The 15520-nt window shown below is 43.6% G+C and overlaps 1 long non-coding RNA gene across 1 annotated transcript in view; it reads left to right on the forward strand.

Moving 5' to 3' along the window:
* Positions 1 to 14544, forward strand: part of LOC142109926 (uncharacterized) — a 28475-nt gene extending 13931 nt beyond the window's left edge. The window contains exon 3 of the long non-coding RNA XR_012680463.1: positions 14038 to 14544. This is a non-coding gene — a long non-coding RNA (uncharacterized LOC142109926). The remainder of the gene's footprint in view (positions 1 to 14037) is intronic.
* The last annotated feature ends 976 nt before the right edge of the window (positions 14545 to 15520 follow it).

Consider the following 15520-nt stretch of genomic DNA (forward strand, 5'->3'; position numbering starts at 1 on the left):
ATCCTGTTGTTGCACCCTGTGGAATCTTTCTCCTGCCTTGCTCCTGTGATTATGCTGCATTGGGATCTATCTCAGCATATAGTCTGCTGACCTGTTCCTTATTTGTACCTGGGACTGTCTCCAGTTCCGAGTCTTCAGACGCTGTCTCCAGTTCCAAATCTTCAGCCGCTGTCTCCAGTTCCGAGTCTTCAGCCGCTGTCTCTGTTCCTGAGCTTCAGCCTGCTCCAGAGGGGGCGCTGCTCTTAAAGTCTGCTTCAGAGGGGGCGCTGCCCTTAAAGACTCTTCCAGAGGGGGCGCTGCCCTTAAAGACTTCTCCAGAGGGGGCGCTGCCCTTAAAGACTTCTCCAGAGGGGGCGCTGCCGTTACAGTCTTCTCCAGAGGGGGCGCTGCCCTTACAGTCTTCTCCAGAGAGGGCGCTGCCCTTACAGTCTTCTCCAGAGGGGGCGCTGCCCTTACAGTCTGCTCCAGGGGGGCGCTGCCCTTACAGTCTGCTCCAGAGGGGGCGCTGCCCTTACAGTCTGCTCCAGAGGGGGCGCTGCCCTTACAGTCTGCTCCAAAAGAGTTGTCAGTCCATGCGGTCCAGCCCGAGTTGGCAGTCCATTCGGTCCAGCCTGAGTTGCCAGTCCATGCGGTCCAGCCCGAGTTGCCAACCATGCGGTTCAGCCCGAGTTACCACTTGGTGCTGTCTGCCCTCAGGCTTCTCAAAGTGCTGTCTGCTCTCAGGCTTCTCAAGGCGCTGTCTGCCCTCAGGCTTCTCAAAGCGCTGTCTGCCCTCAGGCTTCTCAAAGCGCTGTCTGCCCTCAGGCTTCTCAAAGCGCTGTCTGCCCTCAGGCTTCTCAAAGCGCTGTCTGCCCTCAGGCTTCTCAAAGCGCTGTCTGCCCTCAGGCTTCTCAAAGCGCTGTCTGCCCTCAGGCTTCTCAAAGCGCTGTCTGCCCTCAAGCTTCTCAAAGTGCTGTCCCTGCCAAGCCTTCTGCCCAGTCCGGGCCTGCTGCCCAGCCTTCTGCCCAGTCCGGGCCTGCTCTCAAGTCTGCCGCCCAGTCTGGGCCTGCTCCCAAGTCTGCCGCCCAGTCCGGGTCTGCTCCCAAGTCTGCCGCCCAGTCCGGGCCTGCTCCCAAGTCTGCCGCCCAGTCCGGGCCTGCTCCCAAGTCTGCCGCCCAGTCCGGGCCTGCTCCCAAGTCTGCCGCCCAGTCCGGGCCTGCTCCCAAGTCTGCCGCCCAGTCCGGGCCTGCTCCCAAGTCTGCCGCCCAGTCCGGGCCTGCTGCCAAGCCTGCCACCCAGTCCGGGCCTGCTGCCAAGCCTGCCGCCCATTCCAAGTCTCCTGTCAAGCCTGCTGCCCAGTCCGGGCCTGCCACCAAGTCTGAACTACCACCTATCTTCAATGGGGATATACAGCAATTTAATGCTCTGATTACATTTTTTATATCCTATTTACCTTCAGTACCTGACCTCCTAGATAACCAACGGAAGCAAGTATATTACCTGTTATCCAACTTTACAGGAAAAGCTTTGGAATGGGCCAGCCCCTTTATTGATATCAGAGATCCCATCCTTTCCGATTTACAGCTTTTTTGTGAGGCAGTGTTCGAAGAATTTGCTCCAACACTTGTCAGCCGTACTCCCTGCATGTCTTCTGTGCCAACTTCGTTGTCTCCAATTGCCCAACCCTTTAGGCTACCTGCATGTGCTATTCAGTTTGAGCAATCCTGTGTCCCTAAAAAGAAAGCAAAGAAAAAGAAAGGTAAAAAGAAGAGAGGTGAGACTTTGGGATTCCTGCATGCCTTGGACATGGTTCCCGTACCTTCGTTGTCCATGGATGAGGATTTATCCACTACATGCCCGATAGTGGACTATGACTCTGACACTTTCAAACACTTTTGGTAATGTGGGCGTCTGGAATCCGCCCTTAAGGGAGGGGGTACTGTAACGATCTGCTTACAGCTTACTGCTTTGCCTGGCAGCTCCTGCCTCCTGGACTTTTGGACTTTATTATTTGTTCATTTTGTGTGTTGCACCAGTACCTTCATTCACCAGAGGTGCTGCTATTGTACACTACTTGTTTGTATCAGTGGTTAACCTGCCCTGTAATTATTCCTTGCACCTGGGTGTGTCCCTTCTTAAACCTGTCACTCCCAGCATACATGGCTGGTTATTGTTGTCCTATCCTGATGTCAGATCCTGTTGTTGCACCCTCTTTCTCCTGCCTTGCTCCTGTGATTATGCTGCATTGGGATCTATCTCAGCATATAATCTGCTGACCTGTTCCTTATTTGTACCTGGGACTTATCTGTGCATTTCCCTGTGCATGCTGCCTGGAATATTTCCTCACCTCCCATTTACCTGCATCAGCTGTATATCTGGTAAACTCTGCAAGATATTATGTCATCAACTGTTCTCCAGCAATAAACATTGTTTGTTTTTCACCTATCCGTGACTCCTCAGCTGTATTTCTACTCTGATCCGTGACAATTAATAACATCCTAATAAATGTTTTTATTAGAGATGTTCACTGACCCCCGTGTTCTGGTTTTGGTTTTGGATCTGGAATAACTTCGTGTTTTGGTTGTGGGAAAACCGCCCTCGTGCGTTTTGGTTTTGGTTCTGTATTTTTTAGAAAATTTGCTAAAATATGCTAAAATCACACAATTTTGCCCTTTTTTTGTTCCTACCTTATTATTATTAACCTCAATAGCACTAATTTTAAGTCATTTGCAGTCAATTTTGACGACCTCACAGGTCATAATATTATTTTCATACACTTTCAAACAAAGACTGCAGATTTAGAAGACCAAGCCTGCGAGCCCTAGTATTTGTATTTCAGCAATGACAATTAGCAATGGAGCTCTCCTCTTTGTGTAACCTATATAACAACGTTCAATTTGACTGCAGATTTACACCAAGCCTGCCAGCTCTAGTATCTGTATTTCAGCAATGGCAATTAGCAATGGAGCTCTCCTCTTTGTGTGTTACCTATATAACAGTGTACATTATGGGACTGCAGATTTAGAAGCAATGGAGCTCTCCTGAATGTCACTGTAGACTTTGAAGAACACTGCTACCCCCCCTCTTTCTATTCTACCTATGTTGCTGACCAACTGCTCTACAGACTGTGCTACCCCTTCTGTGTCCCTCTGTGAGATGGCGCTAGATCGCCGTGGAGGGCGGTACTTATAGAATCCAAAACTCGCAAGATCCGAGATCGTAACATTGACGTTTTGCCTTGTTTTCAATTACGAAAAAAGGCGAAAGTACTGGCTCGGTATTCGAATCTGCTAAGTTCGGGTGTGTTCGGTTCTCGGGGAACCGAGCCTGAGCAACTCTAGTTTTTATGGGTAAAATATTTTTTTACAAAAATATATTTTTTTTAAAGTTCTGTCATTAATGACTATATTATTAACAGGTGACATTATTGAGTTTCGTTCTTTTTTAAAGGTTTTCGTAGGCTACAATTTGTTTTGTTCTTTCAGCTAGAAAAGTTTAGCCTCTAATTCCATTAAGTTTTAATTTGTTTTTGTTTTTTTTAAGCCTAGTGCCTCTTTGAACAGCTATGCCTCTGATAACTGTTTTTAAAGGTGCACCTTTAAATATTAAGTTTGTGCTGTACTGTTAGGAGCATTGCAAATAATCATGTGGTTGATACATTGTACAGTAGCATATACTTAGATTTTCTGTGACCTGATTACTAGTACAGTATACTCACTGTTCATACTATTCTCTGTAGCTCTTCTATTCAGACTGAGAACGCAACATATCTCATGACGTGGCCTGAAGCCTGTTGTCATATTTTGACTATGATGAATATGATTTCTGCTGGGAACTGAGAGAGGGTGTGATTCACCCTTGGCTAGGACTTCATATTTTTGTCACACATGGGTGCTAGCTATACTCCCTTCACCATGGGGTGGAGGTAACCTGTGAGCCAGGAAGGACTATATATATATATATATATATATATATATATACACACACACTGTCTATACACAAGGTTTTCCCTTTAATAACATTGCCGTATTTAATATGGGTATCAAAATTGCCAAAAATATGTGATTTGACAGATCCACAGTTTAATACATTTACCCCCCAAGAATTAATCTAATCTTTGGATACTGATTTACAATCTAAAGTACTTCCACTCGCTTATCTCTGAATCCCATTACTTTATTTATTAGTTTTCCACAACACTTGGAGGACTGAAGAAAGTTACAAGATAAGAAAGGAAGATAACTCTAAGGGGTATATTTACTAAACTGCGGGTTTAAAAGAGTGGAAATGTTGCCTATAGCAACCAATCAGATTCTAGCTGTCATTTTGTAGAATGTACTAAATAAATGATAACTAGAATCTGATTGGTTGCTATTGACATCATCTCCACTTTTTCAAACCTGAAGTTTAGTAAATATACTCCTGTGATTGTGATCCTTACGACTATCCAATGCTGTACTACCAAACTGCCCTTTGGACCCCACACACAGTCACAGAGTGTATACAGCAGCCCAGAATTAAACATGGCAATGTTTTTTTTTCCTAAACATGTTTTGACAACTACTCAAATATCAGCAGTTACCATAGAATTTGCATTTGCAACAGTAGCACATTTGGATACATAGAAACAGACTTTGACGGCAGATAAGAACCACTTGGCCCATCCAGTCTGCCCATATTTTAACCTCTAGTAACCTCAAACCCTATTTGATCCTTAGTTCTCTGTAAAGATATCCTTATGCTTTGCTCCAGTACAAACAATTTTGCAATGTAAGGGGTGTAATACATTTTATTTGCACAAACACTGGAGAGCTTTAGGCAATGTCCACACATTTTAAAATTGCACCCCTGCAGTGCAGCGCTGTTTTGCTAGGATACAAACTTGCTTCTGTTTAAGGGATGCAACCAACGTCAGGGGCAAACGGAGGATTTTTAAGGGGGGGGTTTACTCCCCCCCCCAAAAAAAAATAAAGAGAGAGAGAGAGCTGCTGCGCATGCGGCCGCGCAATGTTTAGTGACCTTTAGTTCGCGGAGGGGAGGGGTTTCTGGAGAACCAGAAACCCCCCGTGCTTGCGCCCCTGAACGTTTTGGTTCAGGGTATGGAATGGGGGGTAGATGGAGCTAAACATAAATAACGAACAAAATAAAGAACATAGTTTAAAAGGATAATAAATGATTATAAGAAAGATCTATGAGAATCGGCACCTGAAATATGAATGCTCTTTCTTAGACTCCCTTTTCCAGAGAAAGTATAGCTTAGGATCCCAATCAACTAAGCAGCTTGAAAATGATTGTTAGATTTGTAAAGAATAAAAGTAGTGTGTCATTGTAAACTATATTAAATTAAACCAGATATTGAATACATTTTTTTTTGTTGTGTGATTAGAATGTAAATTCTATCTATTTATTTGGGGGTTTTTTTGTACGATTAGACCAGACCAAAAATTATGTTTGGGAACATTTCTCATGGTAGTCCACATCTCCAGCAAGTCTTACTAAAGGCTGGTGAGACTTTATGTAAGGTCTCTGGTGTTCTACAACATCTTGTTAGGAATCGTTAGTCCGTATCCTGCACCTTATTGATTACTTTGTGGTTAAATTAATTCTTTTTTTTTTTAAATTCTTTATTTATTAGAAAGAGGATGTACACAGATGCATAAGACCGATTAAAACAGTGTAAATATGCATAGAGTTACATATAATACAATGAGAAAATGCCAGAGAAAAATATGCAAGATCTATATACTAGAAGCCTACCCATCGGTAATTAAAATAGAGCAAAGAAACAAAGATTTAATGTTTCCTCTTTTTTTTTTTTTTTTTTACATCCAAATAAACACAACATGACACAGGTAAAGAGACAGAAAAGGGGGGGGAGACAAGGTCACGAATAGGGGTAGAACATAAGGAAAGGAAGGTAAGGGACAGGAAGAGGGGAAGAGGGGAAGAGTGTGAGAAACTCTTCAGGATATCCTCTGATAATCTCACGGGGAATATGAATAACTGTCAAATCACATATCTAGTCGGTTGAGTGGTGCACCTGCCTCTAAGTCCTCAGGATGTTATAAATAGAAAAGGAGGGTGAATATAACCCCTTTTTTTTTCTTTTTTCTTCCCCCCTATATTTATTTTATTAAAATACATAATATAGGAGTTAAAATAGTTATTGTTATTTATGTAGCCCTCCATCAATTGTAGCGGGAGTGCAAAAAAAGTCTTAAATTATTCTGTTTCCTTAAACTCCAACCAGCTAAACCAAATGGGCGTGAAATCTGAGTATTTGTCGTTTATGGAAAAAATAATATCATCCATTGACATGTAAAACTCCAGTCTGGTAAACCAATCTTTAACTGAAGGGGGGGAAGGAGATCGCCAGTGCATAGAAATAACAGCTCTAGCTGCATTGTTTAAATGTTTTAAAAGCGATTTCTTGTATTTAGATGAGGGACTATCAGAAAGAGACAGAAGCCAAAAACCCGGATCTTCAGGGACCTCATGACCAATGATGATCTTAGAGAGCCTAATAACTTCATCCCAAAAGGGTCTGATTCATGGACATTCCCACCATATATGCACCAAAGAGCCAAAAGCCTCATTACATCTCCAACACAATGAGGACATCTGACGGTGAAGTTTATGTAGTGTGGAGGAGCATCTATACCATCTTGTCAGAAGTTTATAATGAGTTTCATCAACCGAGGCACTCAAAGAAAACTATGTGTGTTTTGATAAATCTTGGGCAATGAGGTTTGTGATATATAAGGTGCTAGATCACGCTCCCAAGGACCTGTAGGAAATATATCATTCATTAAGATTTTGTAAGACCCTGATATGGTATGAGAGGATGTATTTTTAGATAAACACAAAGCCTCAAAAGGAGCAGGTTTCCTAGCCAGAGTGTCGAAGTAACTTTTAACAAAACTAACAGAAATACATATAAGCTCATATATTTAAGATTAGGGTCTGTACTTACACTTACACACAATACAGAATTGCATAAAGAGAGACATGTTTTTAGTAATTTTCCATTACTGCACAATTCATGAACAAAACAGATTAGATAATTGTCATATGATTGTATTTCGCAAACATCGCCGGATATGGCCAAATAAATGACCGTCCAATAGAACATGTTATTTTAATGATAGAGTGCCAGCAGTGATGTAAGCTGGGAAGGTGTGTTTTGAAGTAAGAAGGAGTTTCATTTTCTATAAAAGAATAAGTTATTCAAATATTGTCACGGACTTACCTGATCCCCGCCGCTCCGTCCAGCCGCACTTCCGCATTCAGGACCATGTGACCGCACCCGGAGGCGGTCACATGACCACAACCCTAGAGGCGGGGATTTTGAATCCCCTTCAGTATAAAAACCTCACTCTGACACTCGCTGAGTGTCAGAGCAACACTTACCTGTTCCTGGCTCCTGCTCTTCGTGGATTGCAGTGTCTTCCAGTTTCCAGTGTCTCCTGTGTGCTGATCTCTGCCTGTTTGACTTCCCTGGCTCTCCTATCCCTGTGTACCGACCCGGCTTGCTGACCATTCTCCTATTCTTGTGACCCGTGTACCGAACCTGGCTTGTTGACTCCGAGTTGCCTTCTGATTCTGCCTGACTCCATTCCTGTGTACCGAACCGGCTTGTTTGACTCCGCTACCACCGCTTCACTCCGCTGTACTACATCTTGAGGCAAACCTGGGGACCGCGACCTGCGACTCCTGGCAGCGAAGCCCACCCCGCCTTGCGGCGGTTCTTGGTGAACACCGGGGAGATCGTTAGACTCCGCACCTCAGGTAAGCCAGTGCTAATCAAGATTAGTAATATAGTATCCAGAATCTGTTACAGTTTGCTCTGACCATGGATACCACAGCTAAAGATCTGTTGGAGCATTTAGTAGGAAGGATGGATAAGCAAGAAGCTAACCAAGAGCAACTTTTAAAATTCCTCAATAGTCTATCCACTCGGTTGGATGTTGTCCAGAACACCCTAGTGGCTGGTGGATCACCTGGGCCGGCAGTGGCCCCTGTACCTCAGGCCGCAGCAGCAGCTTCTTCCTCGCAGCTACGGTTACCTAACCCACCCAAGTTCGATGGAGACCCTAAAAATTGCAGAGGATTTTTAAATCAATGCTCCATACAATTCGAGCTTCTACCTGGGAACTTCCCCTCCGGAAAAACGAAAGTGGCCTATGTGATTTCGTTATTGTCCGGTCAAGCTTTAGCATGGGCTTCCCCCTTATGGGAGAGGGACGACCCCATTCTACATAACTTCAACCTCTTTCTGTCCACCTTCAAGAAAATATTTGATGAGCCAGGAAGGGTGTCCAATGCCGCTTCCGGCTTACTACGTCTCCGCCAGGGAAACCAGTCTGTGGGGCAGTATGCGGTCCACTTCAGAACCATGGCCTCTGAACTTCGCTGGAATGATGAGGCCCTAGTAGCTACATTCTGGCAGGGCCTTTCAGACCGAATCAAAGACGAGTTGGTATCCCAGGAACTCCCTACATCTTTGGACGACATTATCTCCCTCTGTGTCAAAGTTGATTTGCGTTTCAAGGAACGTAATTCCGAGAAGGAACAGTCGCGGCGTAGTATGATTCGCTTGGCCCCCAACTTCCAAACCCCTGTTCTTCCCCCTGAAGAGCCCATGCAACTTGGGAGGACCCGCCTATCAGCCGAAGAGAGGGAGAGGAGATTTCGGAACAAGTTGTGTTTATATTGTGGAGAGAGTGGCCATCTTCTGAGTTCTTGTCCCAAACGCTCGGGAAACGACAGGGCCTAACGAGTTCTGGAGCTGTATCGTTGGGCCTCTTTTCTCAGTGTCAGTCAGTTCCCAATAGTAATGATTGCCTGTCTATTCCCATTTCCCTTCAGTTAGGACAAAAGACCTTCCCGCAGTTGGCTCTTATAGATTCCGGAGCCGCAGGAAATTTTATTTCTGCCACAGTAGTTAAACAATTCGCTGTTCCCACACAAGCCTTGGAACAACCCATCTCTCTGATGGCCATTGATGGGGGAAGAATCCCTGAGGGGTCCATCCTGGTACGCACTATTCCTCTTCTACTTCAGATAGGAGCACTTCATCGGGAGAAGATTTCTTTTCTAGTAATACAGAGATCTACCAACCCAGTCATCCTAGGACTTCCATGGCTTCGTGTCCACTCTCCCACCTTGGACTGGAAATCTGGTCACATATTGTCCTGGGGACAGTCCTGCTTCTCTCGCTGCCTACAAAGAGTGGTTCCTCCGAATAGTCCCAGACGTTCCCAAGAATTTCCTGTGACTCTCCTGCCTGAGCCATACCAAACCTTCTCTGATGTTTTTTGTCAACAAGAGGCCACTAGACTTCCCCCTCACAGAATCTGGGACTGTGGCATTGATCTGATACCTGGTAAACCCATTCCCAGGGGCCGTGTTTACCCCCTTTCCCTCCCGGAGTCTAAGGCTATGGAGGAGTACATCCAAGAAAATCTAAACAGGGGCTTCATCCGCAAGTCTGCCTCCCCAGCTGGGGCTGGCTTCTTCTTCATAAAAAAGAAAGATGGGGGCTTCCGCCCTTGCATTGATTACAGAGGCCTGAATGCCATTACCGTTAAAAATCGGTATCCACTGCCACTCATTTCTGAATTATTTGACCGGATTAAGGGTGCCACCATCTTTTCTAAACTTGACCTCAGAGGAGCGTATAACCTTATACGCATTAAGGAGGGGGATGAATGGAAGACGGCGTTTAACACCCGAGACGGCCACTTTGAATATCTGGTCATGCCTTTCGGGCTATGCAATGCCCCAGCCATATTTCAGAGCTTTATGAATGAGCTGTTTCAAGACCTCTTGTACCAATCTGTAGTCATCTACTTGGACGACATTCTCATCTTTTCTCAAGATCTAGCATCTCATCGTACTCATGTATTGGAGGTCCTCTCTCGTATCCAAAAAAATCAGTTATTTTGCAAATTGGAGAAATGCACCTTCGAGCAGAGACAAATTCCCTTCCTGGGATATATTATTTCGGGCACCGGTCTACAGATGGATCCCACAAAATTGAAAGCCATACTTGACTGGCTCCAACCTTCGGGCCTTAAGGCCACTCAACGCTTCCTAGGATTCTCCAACTATTATCGTCAATTTATCAAGGGGTACTCCTCTTTCGTGGCTCCCATCACAGCATTGACCCGCAAATCTGCTGATGCTGGTATTTGGTCCTCTGAGGCTATCCAAGCCTTTATATTATTAAAGTCTCTCTTTTCATCTGCACCCATTCTTCAACAGCCAGATTGTTCTCGTCCTTTTGTCCTGGAGGTAGATGCCTCTTCTGTTGGCACAGGAGCCGTACTATCACAGGGAGGTCCTTCTGGAAAACTTCATCCCTGCGGATTCTTTTCCCGTCGCTTTTTACCTGCTGAGAGGAATTATAGGATTGGCGACAAAGAGCTCCTGGCCATCAAGTTGGCTCTCTCCGAATGGAGGCATTTACTAGAAGGAGCGCAATTCCCTATCACCATATATACCGACCATAAGAATTTGCTTTACTTACGCACTGCTCGATGTCTAAACCCTCGACAAGCAAGGTGGTCCTTATTCTTCTCACGCTTTGATTTCAACATCACTTTTCACTCGGGATCTAAGAATACGAAGACAGACGCCTTATCTCGCTCTTTTGATCCAGCTGAAATGGAATCCTCGGAAGATAAGAAATTCATTGTAAATCCATGTCAAGTATTGGCAGCTACACACCTGAAAAAGGGTTGTCCTCCAGGCAAAACATTCATCTTGCCACATCTACGCACCCGGCTCCTTCACTGGGCTCATCACTCACTCTTCTCTGGGCATGCCGGCATTCGCAAGACCTGGGACTTATTGTCCCGAAGCTACTGGTGGCCTTCCTTGCTGGAGGATGTGAAGAGATTTGTTGCTGCTTGTTCCAAATGTGCTCAACACAAGACCTCTAGGAAGAAGCCTTATGGATGCTTGCTCCCATTACCCATTCCTGATTACCCTTGGTCACAGATCTCCATGGATTTTATCACGGACCTTCCCCCTTCCAAATCCTGTACTGTAGTGCTTGTGGTCACGGATCGCTTCTCTAAAACAGCCCACTTTATTGCTCTCAAAGGCCTTCCTTCTTCCTCCTCCTTAGCCGATATTTTTATTAAAGAAATATTTCGCCTCCATGGCTGTCCTCAACATATTGTCTCCGATAGGGGATCACAATTCATATCAAAATTTTGGCGGTCTTTTTGCAATAAATCCGGGATTAAGCTTGACTTTTCTTCCGCATATCATCCCCAGTCCAATGGGGCTACTGAGAGAACCAACCAAGAATTAGAGAAGTTTCTAAGAATATTTATCTCTAGTAACCAAGACAACTGGGTGGACCTTCTCCCTTGGGCCGAGTTCGCCCATAACAACCATTTCCATGAGGCCATCTCTAACTCCCCCTTTTTTGTTCTGTATGGCTGCCATCCTAGACTACCCACCTTCTCTCAAGTCTCATCTTCTGAAGTTCCAGCAGTGGACTCTCTGTTTCGTAACTTCTCTGATATTTGGGAACAAACCAAGACAAATTTAAAGCAAGTAACTACTCGTTCCAAAAAATTCTACGATAAAAGGAAAAGAATGACTCCAAGTTTTGCAGTTGGTGACAGGGTATGGCTATCCACCCAGAACATTCGTTTAAAGGTTCCCAGTAAAAAATTTGCTCCCAAGTTTATTGGCCCATTTTCTATATCTGAGATTATTAATCCCGTAGCCTTTAGATTGAGTCTGCCTCCCTCTTTACGCATACCCAATGTCTTCCATGTCTCCTTGTTAAAACCGATGGTAATCAACAGATTCTCCACCTCATCCAGAACTCCTCCTCCTGCTGTGGATCGGGATCAAGTTGAATACGAGATTAAAACTATCCTAGATTCTTGTAAAGTTCAAGGTGCCATACAGTTCTTGGTAGATTGGAAGGGTTACGGCCCTGAGGAGCGCTCATGGGTAAGAGCCATTGATCTACATGCTCCCCGTCTACTTAAATCCTTCCATAAAAAATGTCCTTTGAAACCCTATTAGGTGTTCGGAGTCCACCTTTATGGCAGGGGGTACTGTCACGGACTTACCTGATCCCCGCCGCTCCGTCCAGCCGCACTTCCGCATTCAGGACCATGTGACCGCACCCGGAGGCGGTCACATGACCACAACCCTAGAGGCGGGGATTTTGAATCCCCTTCAGTATAAAAACCTCACTCTGACACTCGCTGAGTGTCAGAGCAACACTTACCTGTTCCTGGCTCCTGCTCTTCGTGGATTGCAGTGTCTTCCAGTTTCCAGTGTCTCCTGTGTGCTGATCTCTGCCTGTTTGACTTCCCTGGCTCTCCTATCCCTGTGTACCGACCCGGCTTGCTGACCATTCTCCTATTCTTGTGACCCGTGTACCGAACCTGGCTTGTTGACTCCGAGTTGCCTTCTGATTCTGCCTGACTCCATTCCTGTGTACCGAACCGGCTTGTTTGACTTCGCTACCACCGCTTCACTCCGCTGTACTACATCTTGAGGCGAACCTGGGCACCGCGACCTGCGACTCCTGGCAGCGAAGCCCACCCCGCTTTGCGGCGGTTCTTGGTGAACACCGGGGAGATCGTTAGACTCCGCACCTCAGGTAAGCCAGTGCTAATCAAGATTAGTAATATAGTATCCAGAATCTGTTACAAATATAGGGTGTCAATTGGCATTTCAGACCCTGGGCGTATGTCTGCTTCATCCAGTATGACTGTATCTATGTATAATACCTTTTTAATAAATGATAGAAATATTATATTTTGAAAACCTGCTCATCTCATTTATTATTTAAAGAGACGGAAAGAAAATAAAGCTGGGGGCTTGTCCGGGATTTGAACCCGGGACCTGTGGTTTTAAAGCATAGATAAATGTCCTTTTTAATCTTATAAATGTGCATAGAAGAATTTGTTTGGTGTGATTTCAGTGTGTGTTCAGTGAAACATCTGGTTTTAATATGCGTAGTACATTATGAGAAAATGGTGTGTTTAATTTTCAGAACGACTGGGAGATAGGAGAGAAAAAATCTGTATATTGTCAGAAAATATGTTGGTTTTATGAATCTGCAAAATGTATAGATTAAATTTAAGGTTTAAAGAACTTATATGGAGGTATTAAGTAAATAAATAGTATTTGTCAGTTTTACAGTGAGCAACTGCAAAAGACAGGGTCACACCCAGATTGGAAGGGACTTTGCTGGGTTAATCGGCAGAAAGGCATGAGATGAATATTTAAATAAGGTCTTTAATGTGTGTTAAATAGTGAAATAGTGATTTTGCAGATGAAATGTATGTTAAAATATTTTTAGAGCGATTACATAATATTTTTGGCATGTAGTGTGAACCGAATCTCCGGTCACACATAGAACACAATGTGTGTGTGTTTAAACTTTGAGAATTCTTTGCTGTTTTGAAGTAGAATAATTGATATTTGAAATACGGCAACAAAATCTGTGTTATGTTAGCTTTATCAGAAAATAGTTGCATTGAAAATAATAGTTGGTTTGCTTTGAAAATAGCATCTGTGTAGTGGTTTACGTAGGGAGATTGTGAAATTTGTAGCTGCGTCAGAGATTTGTTTTTTAAAATTTCGCCTCTTAATTAAATAAAATCAATACACTAATTTGTAACCTAATATAACTTTTTCAGAGGGTTACAGTATGTGTTAGTTGGTATTGATACGTGTTGGTGGGATGAGGCCTAGTTAACTGCCACAGACATAGTGCAACTTATTGATAAAAAGATTTTGCCAGAATTTGTATGTAGATGTAGTATACCCAGAGAGTGGACTCATTTCAGAGAAAAAGTGTTTCAAAGAATGTGTAATATGATGGGAATATATTCAAACTTTATACACTAAATCATTCTCAAGCTTCAGAGAAAGTTGAAATAATAAATGGAGTAAGAATAACTAAGCTTACTAAAGAAACAGGAATGGCATTTCTTTAGTTTATCATGGTATTAGAATCACTTCTAAACCTCTTCTCAATCTCTCTCCATATGAACTGTTATTGGACTTCAGCCAAGATACGTTATTAATCCACAGACTTCAAGCTGCATCATAATCTAACTACTCAATATGTCATACAGTTGTCTGAACAGTTGCAGATGCTTCAGAAGGTCCAGAAGAACACTTGAACAAAGACATTCAACCAGAAGAAGTTCTTGGGCCTGCACACAGAAGAGACAACCTAAAGACTATTTTATGGTGAGAAATCTCTTACACTCTGGTTCCCTTACAGATCGATGGGATGGTCCTACTAAAGACAAGTTCTATAATGACTGATACTGCCGTAAAGGTTGCAGAGAAAGACATTTGGATCCATTGTATTTCGCAAATATTGCCGGATATAAATGACCGTCCAATAGAACATGTTATTTTAATGATAGCGTGCCAGCAGTGATGTAAGCTGGGAAGGTGTGTTTTGAAGTAAGAAGGAGTTTCATATTCTATAAAAGAATAAGTTCTTCAAATATAGGGTGTCAATTGGCATTTGAGACCCTGGGTGTATGTCTGCGTCATCCAGAATGGCTGTATCTATGTATAATACCTTTTTAATAAATTATAGAAATATTATATTTTGGAAACCTGCTCATCTCATTTATTATTTAAAGAGACGGAAAGAAAATAACTTATACACTTGACATAGTGCAGCACCTAAAAATATCTCCAATACTCGTTTGAGGCTAGAGAGTATGTAGATTGGAGTTCCTGAAAGGAGCAGAGTTTCCCATTGACCACCAGCTGGCCGAGGCTGATAATCCCAGCTTTAGACCATCTGTCGAATGAAATCCTGGACAAGCCAGGAGGAAAATCCGGATTATACAGGAAAGAGGTCAGAGGGGAGGGGAAGGCGGCCACACTACTCCAAGTGCGGATTTTATTCCACACCAACAGGGTTGGCCTGACCGTAGGGTGATTTATCTTAGGGATCTTAGACAACCAGGGCAGAGTACTCAAATGTTTTCCACTGGAATCACCTTCCAATTCCACCCATTGCTTAGCATCCCCCCTCTAGTCCACTCCAAGACCCTATTCACATATACTGACTGGAGATAACTTTGAAACATAGGCAACTGAACTCCTCCTTAAAGCTTTTGTCTATATAAAATAGAATGTTTGAATCTGGGTTTCCTCCTCCCCCCAGACAAATCTACTAATTAGTTTGATAAATACTTTCGGAATCTGAATCGGTAATGCTTGCACAATATATAACACCTAGGATAATATGTTAATTTTTATCATACTCATTCTGCCAAACCAAGAAAACTTCGGAAGGGACCATGATCCTAGTTCTTTTTTAACTTTAGTCAATAACGGAGAGTAAGTCAGGCAGAAAATATGTTCATTATTTTTTGCAATTGAGACTCCTAGATAGCGCATGTGTGATGCTTGCCATTTAAATGGGAACGCCCCCTTGAGACCTGCAATCATTTGTTCTGGAGCAGAAAGGTTGAGCGTGTTTGATTTGGAATAATTAATTTTAAAGTTAGAAAGATGGCCA

Source organism: Mixophyes fleayi, chromosome 1 (genome assembly GCF_038048845.1).
Source record: "Mixophyes fleayi isolate aMixFle1 chromosome 1, aMixFle1.hap1, whole genome shotgun sequence".
NCBI classification, from domain to species: Eukaryota; Metazoa; Chordata; class Amphibia; order Anura; family Limnodynastidae; genus Mixophyes; species Mixophyes fleayi.